Source organism: Bos taurus, chromosome 6 (assembly GCF_002263795.3).
Source record: "Bos taurus isolate L1 Dominette 01449 registration number 42190680 breed Hereford chromosome 6, ARS-UCD2.0, whole genome shotgun sequence".
Classification (NCBI taxonomy): Eukaryota; Metazoa; Chordata; class Mammalia; order Artiodactyla; family Bovidae; genus Bos; species Bos taurus.
In genome coordinates this window covers 70329130-70348282 of record NC_037333.1, presented here as the reverse complement: position 1 = coordinate 70348282, position 19153 = coordinate 70329130, and the positions used below count along the sequence as shown (strand labels likewise).

Sequence of the window (19153 nt, the reverse complement as noted above, 5' to 3'; positions counted from 1 at the left end):
AGAAATAACCACAAATAAGAGAGTGCTAGTGGCCAAACATTTTTCGATCCTGGCATGGGCTGTGACGGCCATGTGTGTTTATGTCCTTCTCCAGCTGGAGCTGAGAAGAGGCATCTCCAGAATGTTGGCATCCGGATGCCTCGAGAGCAGGGCGTGTGATGGGGTAAAGGCAGGGATGTGTCAGGGAGCGTTTGCTGGAAGGTATTTGAGGCTCACCTTGAAGCCAGTGAAACATGCTGTATAACCCAGAGTTATCTCCGTACTGGGCCGGGCTAGCCATAGGAGGAAGGGGCTGGAGAACCCCAGGGTTAGTAATTTTTCCTCCTCAGCTTTTGCTGGTTGTGAGACTGGAATGTGACATTGTTTCCTGATAGGGTCATAATTTTAAAAGCTAATCATTTTCTTCTCTTAAAAAAAAAAGGTCCCTATCATAAGAGAAAGAAAGTTGCTCAGTCATGTCCTACTCTTTGTGACCCCATGGACTATAGCCCGCCAGACTCTTCTGTCCATGGGATTCTCTAGGCAAGAATACTTGAGTGGGTTGCCATTCCCTTCTCCAGGGGAATCTTCCCAACCCAGGGATCCAACCCAGGTCTTCGCCTGCATTGCCAGGTGAATTTTACTGTCTGAGCCACCCAGACAACCATAGAGAGAAATTTGGATGTTATAAATAATTAAATTTTGGTTTTGCTTAAATTTTGGTTTTGAAAAAAAAAAAACAAAAGACACCCCAAAAACAAGTTCCCATATCAAAATAGGGGAAATGGGACCAGGTGGTTGGTGGTGAATCCTTTAGAGGGTGACCTGGACTGAGAAATCAAAGGGAGGTTGGGGACTCATGGCCCATTGCTGTAGAGAACTATCCCCCAGTCAGGATGGAGTATATTTCATAAAGTTTCCCCAGGATCAAACATTAGACCTGAATGACAGGTCAGTTCAGACACTGGGTGAGCAAGACACAGGAAGAGATTAGTCACAGAGCCTAGGGCGGGGGTTCCTGACTTCTTTGAGGGTATGAATTTCTTTTTCAAATTTCAAAATCCTTCACACACCTACAGGAGAGTGTGAATACCCCCTTATTAAAAAAATTAAAGGTGATTCAAAAATTATTAAACGTATTTAAAGGCATATTACTTGGCCAGCAAGCTATATATTAGCATGTGCTTGTGTTCAGTCTCTACAGTCATGACTGGGTCTCTGCAATCCCATGGACTGTAGCCCACCAGTCTCCTCTGCCCATGAGATTTTTCAGGCAAAAATACTCAAGTGGGTTACTATTTCCTTCTCCAAGGGATCTTCCAGACCCAAGATTGAACCCACGTCTCCTGTCTCTTCTGTGTTGCAAGTGGATTCTTTACCCACTGAGCCACCTGGGAAGGCCCATAATAGCATGCAGTTGAAACCAAAGTTGTAAAGGAACTATCATAATCACTGCAATCAGACAAATACTCAACCTACACCCCTCATGGCTGTTCATCCCAGCCATTGGGTATTTGAAATGGAGCCACAAGGCTTCCCGTCATGCCCTCAGGACTGTGAGATTCTTGCTGTAGCCCCACAAGATGTCAGCAGTGTGATGATCAGAGTACCTGGTGGCCACTGTCCCAGAATTAAGTCAGTATTTAAACAGAAAGCCCTACCCAGTGCCCCGGAATATATTCCCCAAAGAGCTTCTACACTGCACAACTGAAGTGAGGGGGAGCCTCATCCAGTTGGAAAATGAGATTTCCAAGGTCTTCCTGAAACTGTGGAAAAACCTTTCAGTATATCCTGACTTTTGACTCCTGACACTATGTTCTTCACACACACACACTTACTTCACATAATTGCCCACAGCCCTATGTATGTGATATATCACAAAAGGAATTAAGTCTTGGGGAAACCCATCCTTGTTCAATCAATCACATGCTGGTACTTGGTCCCCCATATATTGATGCTTAGAGGCAAACTGTTTTGGTTAAATATTTGTTCATGGTCTTAGGCTGTATATTGTCACTCTGCTTATTTAATTTATATGCAAAGTACATCATGAGAAATGCTGGGCTGGAAGAAGCACAAGCTGGAATCAAGATTGCCGGGAGAAATATCAGTAACCTCAGATATGCAGATGACACCACCCTTATGGCAGAAAGCTAAGAAGAACTAAACAGCCTCTTGATGAAAGTGAAAGAGGAGAGTGAAAAAGTTGGCTTAAAGCTCAACATTCAGAAAATGAAGATCATGGCATCCGGTCCCATCATTTCAAGACAAAGAGATGGGGAAACAGTGGAAACAGTGGCTGACTTCATTTTTGGGGGCTCCAAAATCACTGCAGATGGTGACTGCAGCCATGAAATTAAAAGATGCTGACTCCTTGGAAGGAAAGTTATAACCAACCTAGACAGCATATTAAAAAGCAGAGACATTACTTTGCCAACAGAGGTCCGTCTAGTCAAGGCTATGGTTTTTCCAGTGGTCATGTATGGATGTGAGAGTTGGACTGTGAAGAAGGCTGAGCACCGAAGAATTGATGCTTTTGAACTGTGGTGTTGGAGAATACTCTTGAGAGTCCCTTGGACTGCAAGGAAATCCAACCAGTCCATCCTAAAGGAAATCAGTCCTGGGTATTCATTAGAAGGACTGATGTTGAAGCTGAAACTTCAATACTTTGGCCACCTGATGGGAAGAGTTGACTCATTTGAAAAGACCCTGATGCTGGGAAAGATTGAAGGCAGGAGGAGAAGGGGATGGCAGAGGATGAGACGGTTAGATGGCATCACTGACACAATGGACATGAGTTTGAGTAAACTGCAGGAGTTGGTGATAGACAGGGAGGCTTGGCATGCTGCAGTCCATGGAGTCACAAAGAGTCGGACATGACTGAGCAACTGAACTAAACTGAACTGAACTAATACATTTTCTTTCCAATGTGATCAATTCTTTCTGAATCAGCTTGTAACTTCTGCCTTGAAGCCACAAGTATTCAGTAATGCTTTTGAATAAATTTGCATTTTTCTCATCACCAAAGTATCATAAAAAACTTAGACATGTGTATGTGTCAGACCACTCACTCTGTAAGGTGTCATGCCTTTTTTTTTTTCAGCCTCAAAATCTCACTTTATTTTTTTTTTTTAATTTGGCAAAACTAATACAATTATGTAAAGTTTAAAAATAAAATTAAAAAAAAATAAAATAAAATCTTAAATAAAATTTTAAGATTGTCATGCCTTTTTATGTTTACTTTCAGTTTTCAGAAAAATCCTGTAAAATAGGTACCAGGTTTCCCATTTACAGATAAGGCAACTGAGACTGAGAGAGGCAAAGTCACTTGATCAAAGTCTTGCAAAGAACAAGTTGTGGGACTAGGATTCCATTCAGGCCTGGTTAAACCCACGGCCAGTCCTAAGCCAGTTTGCCTTCTTGAATAAGGAAGAATCTCTACTTTTGGAAAATAATATTGTACTGTTATTCTCTTTTCTTTGTGTACAGAAGTTTTAAATCTTGAATATTTTGGTGTATTAGGTTGCTGCTGCTGCTGCTGCTAAGTCGCTTCAGTCGTGTCCAACTCTGTGTGACCCCAGGGACGGCAGCCCACCAGGCTTCCCCGTCCCTGGGATTCTCCAGGCAAGAACACTGGAGTGGGTTGCCATTTCCTTCTCCAGTGCATGAAAATGAAAAGAGAAAGTGAAGTCGCTCAATCGTCTCCAACTCTTAGCGACCCCATGGACTGCAGCCCACCAGGCTCCTCCGTCCATGGGATTGCCTTCTCCAGTATTAGGCTGAGTGTGTGAAATTGCTGATATTTGGCCATTTCCAGCCTGTGGTTCAATCTTGTAGTTTCCTTCCATGTATGAAGGAAAGAAGAAAGAAAGGAAAAAACAAAATATGGAAAAATAGAGAGCAGTAGAAAGACCAAAGAGCAGAGAGGAAAGAAAGAAAGAAGGAAAAGAAGGGCCCTTCCTTGGTGGTCGAGTGGTTAAGACTCTGCATTTCCAATGCAGGGGGCACAGGTTTGATCCCTGGTCTGGGAGCTAAGATCCCACATGCCTTGTGGGCAGAACACCAAAACATAAAACAGAAGCAATATTGTGACAAATTCAATAAAGACTTTAACACTGGTCCACATCAAAAAAATCTAAAAAAAAAAAAAAAGAAGAAGAAGAAGGTATGAAAAGTTATTAGATTATACTAGCAAAGCTCTGTAACTTTCCTAAATCCTGCTGCCCCTCAGCCTCTTCCCCCACAAGCTTGGCTTTCACTGTCCAGAGCCTTTGATCAGCATTTCTACAGTCACCAGACTACCAAGTAATCAACAGAGACCAACTGTATCACATTGTCTTTCATTCTTTACTTTTTTTTAAAGCAAGAATTGCGCAGATTTCTAGCCACAACCTCGAGGGGGTGAGAAGAAAGAAAAGATCAGCACAACAAAGCCTCGCATTTATAGACGCCTATAAATACAACTTTCCCCTCCTGGGGGGAAAACACTGGACCAAAACAAAGTGCCCGCAATGTATGAATTTATAAAAATGTAAAGTTAGCACACATTGGAGTTTCAGATGAGAAAAATGACCTCAATGTCAAAAGAAGAGAGATGAGAAAATAAAAAATGAAAGAAACCTTTTTTTATTAAATAATTAGCTTGGAGATGATACGAAGTGTTTTCTAAATGAAACCATTGATAGGAGGAAATAAAAACATTTGAACAATTTGATGAACACATATGAATAACAAATGACAAAGCCAGTGAGCAGTTGAAGCCCTCAAATGGAAGTCTTTAAAGGACAAATGTTCTTACCCCCTAATGTTATCTCAGAATCTAAATATGTTCAGCAAGAGCTGGTAGGAGAGAAATGTTCTCTAAAATGATGATTACGATATGGCTATTACCCCTCACCATCAGCATGAAGAATCTCATTTGGCTCTAGCCCAATGTGATATGAAAGAAAGAGGACTTTTCTTTTCTTATAGATGTTAGCGATTAAACTGGATCAGAGTGGCAAATCCAGGAACCAGAGCCTCCTGTTTTCTTTAGAAACATCCTCCCAGATGGCACTCCCTTGGATGGCATTGCATCTTTGGCTCTCTTCGGCTGCCCACAGAGGAGGACAATGGTGAGACCCGCCCCAGGGCACAATGCTGGTTACCTCTGTGCCAAGGCCCATTATTAAAAGCCTCTTTGTAAGGAGGGAGTTGCCAGAAGACATCTTCTTGTTGCACATGGCCGCTTTTTTGATCTTTGGAATTCTCCAAAAGGAAATGGCCTGAAAAGATCTAGGGTATGACATTATTGCAATTACTACTATTATTTAAGGCTTTCTTAAGTATCCTAGGGATGCTGTCACAAAGTATCACAAACTGGATACCACAAACAAAGTCACGGACAAGGTGGCTCTAATAACAGAAAGTGGTTTTCTCAAAGTTCTGGAGGCTAGAAGTTCAAGATCAGGTGTCTGCAGTGTCGGTTCTCTTTGAAAGCTCTCTCCTTGGTTTGGAGATACACCTGTTTCTCCTTGTGTCCTGGTACAGTCCTTCCTCCATGCCCACACATCCCTGGCGCCTCTTTTTGTGTCCAAATTTCTTCTTCTTGTAAGGACCCTACTCAGTGTGGATTGGGTCCCTCCCTATTTTAACTTAATTGTTTCTTTAAAGATCCTGTCTCCAAATACAGTCTCATCTCATCTCAAGGTACTTGAACATAAATTTTGGAGAGGCACAATTTAACCCATCATAAAAACCTCTGAGGCTATTTTTGAACTGTAATTCCACTATTTTGTTCTTAAGTGAACTTTGTCCAGTTTGAGAATGGTCTAGCTGTGTCTATGCAATAAAGAATGTGGAGCTGGATATTTGTGTCCACTTTGCTTTGCTCTTAAGGGTCTGCTCTTTTTCTTCCTTTACATTTTCAGTCTCTCCATTGTCTTTATGTTTTAAATATGTCTCTGGTAGCATGCTTTAGATATGTCTCTGGTCTTTCCGGTGGCTCAGCAGTAAAGAATACACCCAACAAGCAGGAGACCTGGGTTCCATCCCTGGGTTGGGAAGATCTTCAGGAGAAGGAAATGGCAAACCACTCCAGTATTCTTGCCTGGAAAATTCTATGGACAGAAGAATCTGGTGGGTTACAGTCCATGGGATCTCAAAGAGTCAGACACAATTTAGTGACTAAATAGCAAAGAGTTGGTAGCATAGAGCTGAAGTTTTAAAAACCTCTAATCTGAAGATCTGTGCATTTTCAGTGTAGGGTCGCATCTCCTTACTTTATTGTGACACTGATTTATTTGGTCATATGGATCATTCCATTAGTCATCTCAGGCTGTTACAATGTGGTAATGTGCAACTTTTAAATCCCATTCTGTATTTCCCACATTCTTCATCTTATATCATAAGTTCATTGCTGTTGCTGTTGTTCAGTCATGTCTGACTCATTATGACCCCATGGAGTGTAGCACTCCAGGCCTCCCTGTCCTTCACCATTTCCCAGAGTTTGCTCAAACTTATGTCCAGTGAGTTGGTGATGCCATCCAACTGTCTCATCCTCTGTTGTCCCCTTCTTTTCCTGCCCTCAATCTTTCCCAGCATCAGGGTCTTTTCAAATGAGTCAGTTCTTCACATCGGGTAGCCAAAGTATTGGAGTTTCAGCATCAGCATCAGTCCTTCCAATGAATATTCAGGACTGATTTCATTTAGGATGGACTGGTTGGATCTCCTTGCAGTCCAAGGGACTCTCAAGAGTCTTCTCCAGCACTGCAGTTTGAAGGCATCAATTCTTTGGCACCCAGCCTTTTCTATTGCCAGCTTTCATATCTGTACATGACTACTAGAAAAACCACAGCTTTGACTAGATGGACCTTTGTAGGCAAAGCAATGTCTCTGCTTTTTAGTACACTGTCTAGGTTTGTCACTGCTATTCTTCCAAGGAACCGACATCTTTTAATTTCATGGGTACAGTCACCATTTGTAGTGATTTTGGAGCCCAAGAAAATAAAGTCTGTCACTGTTTCCACTGTTGCCCCATCTATCTGCCATGAAGTGATGGGACCAGATGCCATGATCTTTGTTTTTTGAATGTTGAGTTTTAAGTCAGCTTTTTCACTCTCCTCTCAGTTTCATCAAGAGGCTGTTTAGCTACTCTTCACTTTCTGCCATAAGGGTGGTGTCATCTGCATATCTGAGGTTATTGATATTTCTCCAAGCAATCTTGATTCCAGCTTGTGCTTCATCCAGCCCAGTGTTTCTCATGATATACTCTGCATGTAAGTTAAATAAGCAAGGTGACAATATACAACTTTGAGGTACACCTTACCCAATTTGAACCAGTCCATTGTTCCATGTCGGGTTCTTACTTGCTTCTTGACCTGCATACAGATTTCACGAGAGACAGATAAGGTGGTCTGGTATTCCCATCTCTTTAACAATTATCCACAATTTGTTGTGATCCACACAGTCAAAGACTTTAGCATAGTCAATGAAGCAGAGGTAGATGTTTTTCTGGAATTTTGTAGCTGTTTCTATGATCCAACTGATGTTGGCAATTTGATCTCTGGTCCCTCTGCCTTTTCTAAATTCAGCTTGTACATCTGGATGTTCTTGGTTCCTGTACTGTTGAAGCCTAGCTTGAAGGATTTTGAGCATGACCTTGTTGGCATATGGAATGAATGCAATTGTGTGGTAATTTGAGCATTCTTTGATATTGCCCTTCTTTGGGATTGGAATGGAAGCTGACCTTTTCCAGTCCTGTGGCCACTGCTGAGTTTTCCAAATTTGCTGGAATGTTGAGTGCAGCACTTTCACAACATCATCTTTTAAGATTTGAAATAGCTGAGCTGGAATTTCATCACCTCCACTAGCTTTGTTCATCTGATGCTTCCAAAGCCCTACTTGACTTTGCACTACAGGATGTCTGGCTCTAGGTGAGTAATCACACCATCATGGTTATCCAGATCATTAAGATCTTTTTTGTATAGTTCTTCCATGTATTCTTGCCACCTCTTCTTAATTTTTCGCTTCTGTTAGGTCCATACCATTTCTGTCCTTTATTGTGCCTATCTTTGCATGAAATATTCCCTTGGTGCTTCTAATTTTGTTGAACAGATCTCTAGTCTTTCCCATTCTTTTGTTTTCCTGTGTCTTTGCATTGTTCCTTAAAAAAGCTTTCTTATCTCTCCCCCTGTTCTCTGGAACTCTGCATTCAAATGGACATATCTTTCCTTTTCTCCTTTGCCTTTCATTTCTCTTCTCTTCTTTTCTCAGCTATTTGTAAGGCCTCCTCTGACAACTATTTGCCTTTCTGCATTTCTTTATTGGGGATGGTTTTGATCACCACCTCCTGTACAATGTTATGAACCTCCATCCATAGTTTGTCTTTCAAGTTAGCATAGGCAAGTTTTGGTCAATATTTGGCCACTCTGTAATATGGATTATCATCTTTCTATATATGTTAGCCTCCACTAACATTTCCTAGGCACCTACTTCACATTCTGAAAGCCAATACTATATACTGCTAATTTGAGGTTGTTGTATTCGTTTATTTGTTGTGATAGCAGTGGTTTATTTCTGGGCATTAACTTCTGTATCACTCACCTAAGGCTAAATTACGCTATAGTAACCAGCAATTCCAAAATCCAAGTGGCTTTAATGTGGGTTTATTTCTCATTCATGTCACATGTACACATCAGCTTTTGCTCTTCGTTCCTGGCCCCAGTCCCTTTCTGAAGCATTGCTAAGGATAGAGCAGAAGAAAAAGAGATGGTAGAACTTCATGATGGTTTTGAAAACTTCTGCTCAGAAGGTGACATATTTCATTTCCACTGACAGTTTATTGGCTAAACAAATCACCTGGCCAAGACTGATATCACCAGTATTTAAATAAAACCCTCCCAAAGGAGATCAAACCTGATGTCAGGAGGGTGAGGAAATACATAATCCTCCCAGGAGGAGGGGCACCCCATATTTGGAAATAAAATGCAATCTGTTGCACCTCAACCACTGTAGCCTCAAAGGCTGAAAATGGTCATGTGGTCAGATAAAAAGTAAAGTTTCATTATTATATAAGAAAAGGACAATGGATATAGGGGACATTTGGCAGTCTTCTTTCAGTGACTGCTGTACTTATTTTAACACATTAATCAATATCTTTACCTTTCCTCCCAAGCATTGTAAGACCTCCAAACACTGTGACCCTTTTCACTTTCTCTATAAATACTCCCACATTAATTATTTTAGTTATACCTTTTATTTAATCCCATAATTTACACATTAATTTAGTTGCTTATCCAGTCAAATTATATTTCGACTTACCCAGTATTTACTAATATCTGAAATTTTTCCTTGAAACGAATCTTTTAGAATTTTCTTGGGCAAAGATCTGTTGGTGGTAAAACTCTCAATTTTTGTTTGTCTAAAAAGAGTATTTTGTCTTCATTATTGAAAGATATTTTTGCTTTCTTTGAAAGTCTACACTAGCAGCACTTTTTTCTTTCAGCATATCGCATAGTTTATTCCTGTCTTTTGTCTTTTATTACTACTGTTGAAAAGCTCACCAGCTGTCTAATTGTCACCACTTTGGAAGTGACTTTTATTTTCTGGCTGCCTTTTAGATCTTCTTTTGGCTTTAGACTGTCTACAGTTTTACTAGAATATGCCTAGGTATGAGTTTTCTTTTATTCTTTTTGGAACTTTTAGGGTTTCCTGGATCTGAGGCTTGTACTCTTCCAACAAATGTTTATGGAAAATTCTGGGTTTTTTTTCCCCCTTCAAATACTCTTCATCCCATTTTTGTCTTTTATCTTTCTAGAATTCTGTACTACCTCACATCCTATGCAACCTGTCTTGCATATCTCGGCTCTCTGTGGCACCCTGGGTAATTTAATGAACTCTATTTTCCATCCCACTAATTTACTACTCACTCAGCTATGTCAAACCTCCTGTTTAGCATATCCAGTGAGTATTTTTGTTGAGATAGCCTTTGAGTGTGTGGATCACAATAAACTGTGGAAAATTCTTCAAGAGATGGGAATACCAGACCACCTGACCTGCCTCTTGAGAAACCTGTATGCAGGTCAGGAAGCAACAGTTAGAACTGGACATGGAACAACAGACTGGTTCCAAATAGGAAAAGGAGTATGTCAAGGCTATATATTGTCACCCTGTTTATTTAACTTATACGCAGAGTACATCATGAGAAATGCTGGGCTGGAAGAAACACAAGCTGGAATCCAGATTACTGGGAGAAATATCAATAGCCTCAGATATGCAGATGACACCACCCTTATGGCAGAAAGTGAAGAGGAACTCAAAAGCCTCTTGATGAAAGTGAAAGTGGAGAGTGAAAAAGTTGGCTTAAAGCTCAACATTCAGAAAACGAAGATCCTGGCATCCGGTCCTATCACTTCATGGGAAATAGATGGGGAAACAGTGGAAACAGTGTCAGACTTTATTTTTTGGGCTCCAAAATCACTGCAGATGGTGACTGCAGCCATGAAATTAAAAGACACTTACTCCTTGAAAGGAAAGTTATGACCAACCTAAATAGCATATTCAAAAGCAGAGACATTACTTTGCCAACAAAGGTCCGTCTAGTCTAGTTTTTCCTGTAGTCATGTATGGATGTGAGAGTTGGACTGTGAAGAAGGCTGAGTGCTGAAGAATTGATGCTTTTGAACTGTGGTGTTGGAGAAGACTCTTGAGAGTCCCTTGGACTGCAAGGAGATCCAACCAGTCCATTCTGAAGGAGATCAGCCCTGGGATTTCTTTGGAAGGAATGATGCTAAAGCTGAAACTCCAGTACTTTAGCCACCTCATGTGAAGAGTTGACTCATTGGAAAAGACTGATGCTGGGAGGGATTGGGGGCAGGAGGAGAAAGGGATGACAGAGGATGAGATGGCTGGATGGCATCACTGACTTGATGGACATGAGTCTGAGTGAACTCCGGGAGTTGGTGATGGACAGGGAGGCCTGGTGTGCTGCGATTCATGGGGTCGCAAAGAGTTGGACACGACTGAGCGACTGCACTGAACTGAACGGAAAGTTCATTTAAGATAAAATTAACCACCTTTAAGTGTACACTTCAATGGCTTTTAGTACCTTCACGATGATGTACGACCACCACAGCTATCTTGTTTCATCAAAACATTTTCATCAACCCCAAATAAAATCCTGTACCTGTTAAGTAGTCACTCCCCATGACTCCTTCCTCTTAGCCCCTGGGAGCCACCCATCTGCTTTCTGTCTCTATGGATTTACCTATCCTAGGCCCTCCATATACATGGAGCCATGTAGTACGGGACCTCTTGTGTCTGGCTTCTCTCACTTAGCCTAATGCTTTCAAGGTTCATCCATGTTGTTACATGTATCAGTACTTCATTCTTTTTCTTTACGACTGAGTAATAGTGCACAGTGTAGATATACCACACTTTGTTTACCCATTCATCCACTGAGGACATTTGGGTTGCTTCCAGTTTCAGGTTGCTATTAGCCCCATTTTTTCACATGGGGAAACAGAGAGGTTAAGTAACTGACCAAAAGTCATAATCTGATCAACTAATGGAGGACTGTTTCAATTCTAAGGAGTCCAACTCCAGAGTCCACCTTCTCAAACGTCCTCTCATTTGATGAAGAATGAATGAGGGGTTACTATATTCTAGGCAACATAAAATCTAATTCAACTCCTCAGGCAAAGCCAGTTATTTCCTTCTCTGTGCTCACAAGGCATTGTGTATTTGAGGTTGATTATCCTATGAACTTCATGGGCACTGACTTTCCACCAATATGACTTCCAGCTCTGGCTTTATCCAACTTGAGCAAGATACAGAAATAAAAGCTATAAACTGAGATTTTGTATTTACAGAGATAAGATTCTTTCCTTTCTTCCTCACAATGACCCTGTGTAGCAAGAACCATTTTACACTGGAATGTCAATGCAGTAACTAACCAAACTAAAAACCAATAAAATGGATTAAGAAAATTTAAAAGGTAAAGTTCAACATTATACTTCATGAGGGAAATGCAAATTAAGAGAACAGTGAGATACTACTGGATACCTATCATAATCTAAATCCAAATTATACATCCAAATCACTGACAAAACCAGATTCTGGTGAGGATGTGGAGTAGATTTATCCATTGCTGGTGGGGGTGAAAAATGGTACAGCCACTTTAGAAGACAGTTTGGCAGTTCCTCACAAAATTTACCATATGATGCAGCAATTGGGCTCCTTGGTATTTACCAAAATCAGTTAAAAACTTATGTCCACACAAAAACCTGCATACAGATGTTTTTTTGCAGCTTAATTCGTATTTGTCAATATTTGGAAGCAACCAAGATGTGTTTAAGTAGGTGAATGGATAAATAAACTATGATACATACAGACAAGGGAATATTATTCACACTAAAAAGAAACAAACTATTAAGCCAGGAAAAGACATGGAGGAATTTTAATGCATATTAATAAGTAAAAGAAGCCAGTTGGAAAAAGCTACATACTGTGTAATTCCAACAATATGACATTCTGGAAAAGACAAAACTAGGGAAACAGTAAAAACAGCAATGGTTGCCAGGGGTTAGGGGAAGGGAGGAATGAATCGGCAGAGCACAGAGGATTTTTAGGGCGGTGAAACTGCTTTGTATGATACTGTAATGATGGACACATGTCATTATATGCTTGTCCAAACCCATAGAATGTTCCACATCACTAGAGTGAACCTTAATGTAAGCTATGGTTTAAAGTGATACTGTTGTGTTAATGTAGAATTATACAGAGTTGTAACAAAGGTACCACTCTGATGGGGGATGCCAGTAGTGGGGGAGGCTGTGCCTGTACGGGTCAGGAGGTATATGGGAACTCTCCGTACTTTTTTCTCAATTTTTTTGTGAACCTAAAACTGAAGATAGTCTTTATTCTAATTCAAAGAATAAATCTTCCAGGAAGGCTGTTGCATGAAGGAACACAGGTTATAGTGGAGGGGACTGGGAGAGACAGACCTTTGAAAGATTCTAAAAGTACTTTAGGATAATTTCAGGGACTTGAAGTTGATATAGCCAATGAGTTGCCAAATGAATGATGCATATTAGTGAATAGAAGTAGGTAGGAATTATTACCCTCAAAGAAATAAGACCTGAAGAGGGAAAAAAAAACAAACAGAAAACAAACAAAAAAACCCCCCACATCCATGATCATATTGAGCAAGAAGCAGCCCAGAAATTCAATGTCCCATTTGCATCCCTCTGGAGAATACTTTTGAGAGTCCCTTGGACTGCAAGGAGGTCCAACCAGACCTGAGTGTTCATTGGAAGGACTGATGTTGAAGGTGTAACTCCAATACTTTGGCCACCTGATGTGAATGAAGAGCTGACTCATTGGAAAAGACCCTGATGCTGGGAAAGACTGAGAGCAGGAGGAGAAGGGGACAACAGAAGATGAGATGGTTGGATGGCATCACCAACTCAATGGACATGAGTTTGGGTAAACTCCAGGAGTTGGTGATGGACAGGGAGGCCTGGCGCGCTGTGGTCCATGGGGTCACAAAGAGTCAGACATGACTGAGGGACTGAACTGAACTGCATCCTGCACTCACCTGGGTACTCCCCTCTCACCCAGAGGAAACACATGGAACAGTGGGAAAGGTTCACTTGAAAAAACCTTGTCAAAATGTTTCCCCAAAACTGACATGGTTGATGAACTGTTGACAAATATCAATCAAGAATTCCCTAATAGCTCAGTTGGTAAAGAAAATACCTGCAATGCAGGAGACCCCAGTTCGATTCTTGGGTCGGGAAGATCCACTGGAGAAGGGATAGGATACCCGCTGTAGTACTCTTGGGCTTCCCTTGTGGCTCAGCTGGTAAAAAGATCCGCCTGCAATGTGGGAGACCTGGGTTCGATCCCTGAGTCAGGAAGATCCCCTGGCGAAGGGAAAGGCTACCCACTCCAATATTCTTGCCTGGAGAATTCCATGGACTATATAGTCCATAGGGTTGCAAAGAGTTGGACACAACTGAGCGAATTTCACTTTCTTTTTCACTCTTTTCAAACTGAAACAGACATATTACTCATTAAAATCATGAGATTTGATAGTATTTGGGGCCCATGATATTTTATTTAAAGATTAAAAAATAATATAACCTACAAAATTATCATACAGTATAATAACATAAGAATGAGGATATCATTTTTTCAATTCCCTTCCTCCAAAAAAGGTAGAAAACACAAATGGCCATCAATAAGGTAATGGCTAAATAATGTGTGTGTGTGTATACACACCCACTTTGGAACAATGTACAGCTATATAAAAGGATGAAAAAGCTCTCTATTAATATCTACTGATACAGACAATTTTCAATGAAATAAAATATAGTTGAATGAAAAAAGTAGCTCTGTAGCATAAGCCTAATGGAATCCCATATTTTTTACACTAAATTACATAAACTTTCATCTGCCAATTTATCAGTTCTCTCCCAAGCCAGAGTATAGGATGCCCAGCAAATAGGACTGTGTCTGCCATATAAACACATTTGCTCTATAAACATCTGTTACATAAATGAATATCTAATTACAGTTCAAAACTAGAAGATTACTACTTAATGAAGAAATGAAGGTAACATTTGGGGGACACCTGCTCTATTTCAGCATTTAATTAGTACATTATACTTGTTAGTATACTTATTATTATACTTATCACTCACAAATCCCAATGAGATTGAGATGATTAAGACTCAGAAAGCTTAAATATATATAATTTATCCAAGTTTACATACAGCCTAGGATACAAGGCCTTTTTTAAAATTGAAGTGTAGTTGATTTATAATATTGTGTAAGTATACAGCAAAGTGATTTGGCTAAATATATATGTATTCAAATTATTTTCTATTATAGGTTATTACAAGTTGTTGAATAGAGTTCTCTGTGTTACACAGTAAATCCTCATTGCCTATCTATTCTATGTATAGTAGTTTGTATGTGTTACTTCCATACTCCTAACTTTCTCCTCTCTCTCCTGCCTTTCCCCTTTGGTAACCAAATGTTTGCTTTCTATGTCTGTGGGTCTGTTTCTGTTTGGTAAATAAATTCTTTTGTATTATTTTTTTTAGACTCTACATATAAGTGTTATCATATATTTGTCTGTCTGATTTACTTTACTTAGTATGATATTCTCTAGGTCCATCCATGTTGCTGCAAATGGCATTATTTCATTCTTTTTTTGGCTGAAATAATATTCCATTGTGAGTATAATATATGTCACATCTTTATCCATTCCTCTGTTGATGGACACTTAAGGTGCATCCATGTCTTGACTATTGTAAATGGTGCTGTTATGACTATTGGGGTGCATGTATCTTTCATATACTTTTAGAGTTTTCTGGATATATTCCCAGAAGTAAGATTGCTAGATCCCACGGTAGCTCTATTTTTGGTATTTTTAAGGAAACTCCATATTGTTTCTATAGTGGCTGCACCAATTTACATTCCTACTCACAGTGTAGGAAGGGTCCTAAAGGAGACCTTCTTTTTAAAAATTTTTAGTTAGTTTTTTATTTTTTATTTTTTTTGGCAGCACTGGGTCTTCATTTTTGAACATGGACTTTCTCCAGTTGCAGCGAGCAGGGGTCCACTCCCCAGTTGTGATGCATAGGTTTCTACTGCAGTGGCTTCTCTTGTTGCGGAGCTCAGGCTGTAGGGCAGGTGGGCTCTGTAGTTGTGGTGCATAGGCTTAGTTGCCCCACGGTATGTGGAATCCTCCTGGACCCGTGATTGAACCGGTATCCCCTGCATTGCAAGGCGTACTCTTAACCACTGGACCACCAGGGAAGCATGAAAGCATTTTGATTGCACAGCTTCTGAGCACATTCTCAGGTGTAATCAGTAATAGAATCCCAGTCGTCTCAGTCGTGTCCTCTATGTTACTTTGATGTCTTGTCTATCTTATATTATGGACCTACTAATAAAGAGCAAAATGGAAGTGCAAAGCTTGGCGTGTTTTGTTCATAGCTCCCTAAGGAATCTTAGATGTGGTAAATTCAAATTAAGGAAGAACTTGTTATTGAATACCTAAGCTTGTAGGAGGCAGTATAATTGGTGTTTTCACATTTGTCCTCTAAAACACCTTGGTGGGTAGGCCTTATTCTCCTCATTTTGAGAGATGAGGAAACTGAGGTTCTGAAAGTTTAAGCCATTTATCTGAAGTCATGTAAGTGTTGAGTGTTCAAGCTGAGACTCCCCAGACTTGTTTGCTTCCAGAACTCATGCTCTTCCCAAACTCCTTACTACCTTTCCCATGCCAGGATCCAGGCAGGTGAAAGAGTCAAAGACACGGCCTTCCTTCTCTAAATACTGGGTCTCTTTCTCTCAAAGGCTCAGAACTGCTGAACCCACCTCTGTAGGCCAGTGAAGAAGTAGGAAGAGGACTGCACCCGCCTTGCTGAGCTCTGGCTCTGTAATTTTCAGCTGATAACCTTTAGAGACCAAGTGCCTCAGAAAACGCATACCCCCAAACAACAGCAGACAGTCAAACAAGACCCACTGCAGAATAAGCCTCGTGTTCTCTGTCCCCATCCGATACCATCCATCATTAAATAGCTGTCAGTTCCTTCCAGATCACTGTATTATGTATGGGTTGCAGGGCTACCAATTAGTTTGAGCAAGTGCTAAAAATAAATAAATGATGAGGAGCCTTCTATTCTCATCCAGGGTAATGAGGGCCTGCATTTGGGGTGACGGGGTGGAGTGGGGGCAGGGGAGTCTGAGGGAACACAAGGACGATGTGGAGCCCTGAAGCTTCATTCAGCGAAACCAACAGTTTGTTCTGCAGCTTCTGTTTACAAATGGACCAACTGCCCCAACTGGGCCCCTTTCTCGGGGCTGGGGGTGATGCCTGGACAGGGGCAGTTATGTGGGGCTCATGATTTTATTCTTTCTTAAGATCCTCTTATATAACCGACATGTTGTGCAATTGAGCAGTTGGTGGTTCAAGGAAGCTGGCCCGTACCTTAGATAAGAAGTTGAATTATTCCCGGGGATGTTTGGAGTCAGGCAGGCTGGGAGACAGCGAGGAGTGAGCGGGGCCTCCCGCACACAGGACACAGCCTTGTAGCTGAGAAGTTCCCTCTACACAAGCCACACGAGTGCCCCATTTCCTGAGCATCTGTATTTGGTGAACACTGGAAACCTCTTGCTTTCCCACCGAAGGCCCCTTGCTTCCTCTTGGTAAAGTCAAAAACATGACCCAGTTGCAACAGAGACACAAAATAGCAGTTTGATGGGAGGAAGAGAAGAGGGGAGAGGCATGAGGGGGCAAGAGGTCTCCATGATTGAGACCCACGCCACTGACAACCACCACCTCTAGGACCATAGTTGGTGGGGGCAGATGTGAGTTGGTAAAAGAAAAGAGGGAATCAGAGCACATCTGGCTAAGAACACATCTGGCTAATGACTGTGATGGTTATCTCTTCATGACACCGTTGGAACAAGCCCTGGAAATACTACATTAGCATGTTTATTTCCTTGCAGACTTGTGTCTGATGTGAGTGGCCCTCAGTGCCTACCCTCCCTACCTACCATTCCCCATCCTCATAGGGGAGATACCTGGAGCCTGGGTCTCCCTGACGGGGCAGTGGAGGAGGCTAACATCTGCTCAGGGTTTTTACAAAATCAAATACAGTGACAGAGAAAATAAATGCACCAATTTCTCCCACTACAGCCTTACCTTTTTTTGTTCTGCATTTACAAATGCAGAATGTGCCAGAATAAATGTTTTTGGCATGTATACATTTTGATTAAAAGAAGATAAGGCCAAGCCATAAGATCACATATCCAAAGGGAGACTAAGGACATGTTGGATACATTTATCTGTATTTGTGGTCCCAAACTACCTTGGGTAATGAAGGCGTTAGAATATCCTGGGTTAAATTTTCTCTCTACTCAGAGATGGGGATTCTCATTTATAGATGCCCAGACCTCTCCAGATAAAGATTTCTCAAGACTAAAATAAAGCTAAAAAGTTGGCCCTGTGTAGGAAGTAGTCTCCTGCCCATGCCTTGATGAGGAGAAAGGCCGTAGAAACTCAAGGTAAGTCAAGAATCTCCTTTTCTTCTGACTGTTCCTGGTTGACAGCAGATGTACCCCTGTCTCAATACCTTCTCCCAGGCCTTTGAGGAGTAAAAACAGTGTATGCTGATGATTAGGGCAAAGGGAGAAGACAAAAACAGAAGGATGTAAAAGAGTAGAGTGGAGATGAGACAGGTAAAAAATGGAGGCTGGTAGTGTAGGTGGAGGAGATTTAAAGGAAGTGGGGGTTGCCCTGGTTCTTTGGAATGAGGCAGCATAAGGCAGAAATGGGGCTTCCTGGTGGCTCAGACAGTAAAGAATCTGCCTGCAATGCAGGAGACGTGGATTCAATCCCTGAGTTAGGGAGATCCCCTGGAGATGGGAATGGCAACCCACTCCAGTATTCCTGCCTGGAGAATTCCATGGACAGAGGAGCCTGGCAGGCTGCAATCCATGGGGTTGCAAAGAGTGGGACATGACTGAGTGACTAACACTTTCACTTTTTCAAGGCAGAAATAAGACTATAAACAGCCCTCACAAGCATGCTAGCCCCAGGGACGGCTCAACAATAGGACTTTGGTTTGCTGAGTGCTGTGTCCAAGCTCAGGAGGCAGACCTAGTGCTCCAGATGATGGCAAACGATAATCTTTATATAAGGATTTTTCAGTCTTTTTTTGGGGAGAAATACGAGAAGCAGAACAGCCAGAAAGAGACAGGAGGAGAAAGATTGTATGTTCAAGGGTTTGACTAGGAATTTTTTCTCCAGGAAAATCTGAATTGCTCTGCAATGCTTTGGAGTTGAAATAGCATTTGGGGAGGACAGAATGGGGGCTGAGAAAAGAGTTTGAGTCTGGACTTAGGGAAGAAGAGAAGCCATTCACAGCAGCATCCTCTCTGTTTGTATCTGTCTTCCCTTGAAGATAGTTTACAAAGCAAAATGATCATCTTTATAGCTTCTCATCTTGATTTCCTAACCTCAGCCAATACTTAATTTGTTTTAAGATTTTATTTCCATCACCTTTATCATGTAACCTTTCATTAAATCCCTATTTAAGAGCCTATTTTTTAAGAGATTTTAAGAGCCTGTTCCACACCCAGAACTGGACAAGGCAATTTGGAGGTGATGAAACAA

General features: G+C 41.2%; 1 long non-coding RNA gene and 1 other non-coding gene across 3 annotated transcripts in view; one reads left to right on the top strand and one right to left on the bottom strand.

Annotated features, from left to right (window-relative positions):
- Positions 1-19153, bottom strand: part of LOC112447081 (uncharacterized) — a 62193-nt gene that overhangs the window by 21090 nt on the left and 21950 nt on the right. The gene's annotated exons all lie outside the window — the stretch shown is intronic.
- On the top strand, positions 3938-4010 carry TRNAG-UCC (transfer RNA glycine (anticodon UCC)). The gene has a single exon. It is a non-coding gene; the product is annotated as a tRNA-Gly (tRNA).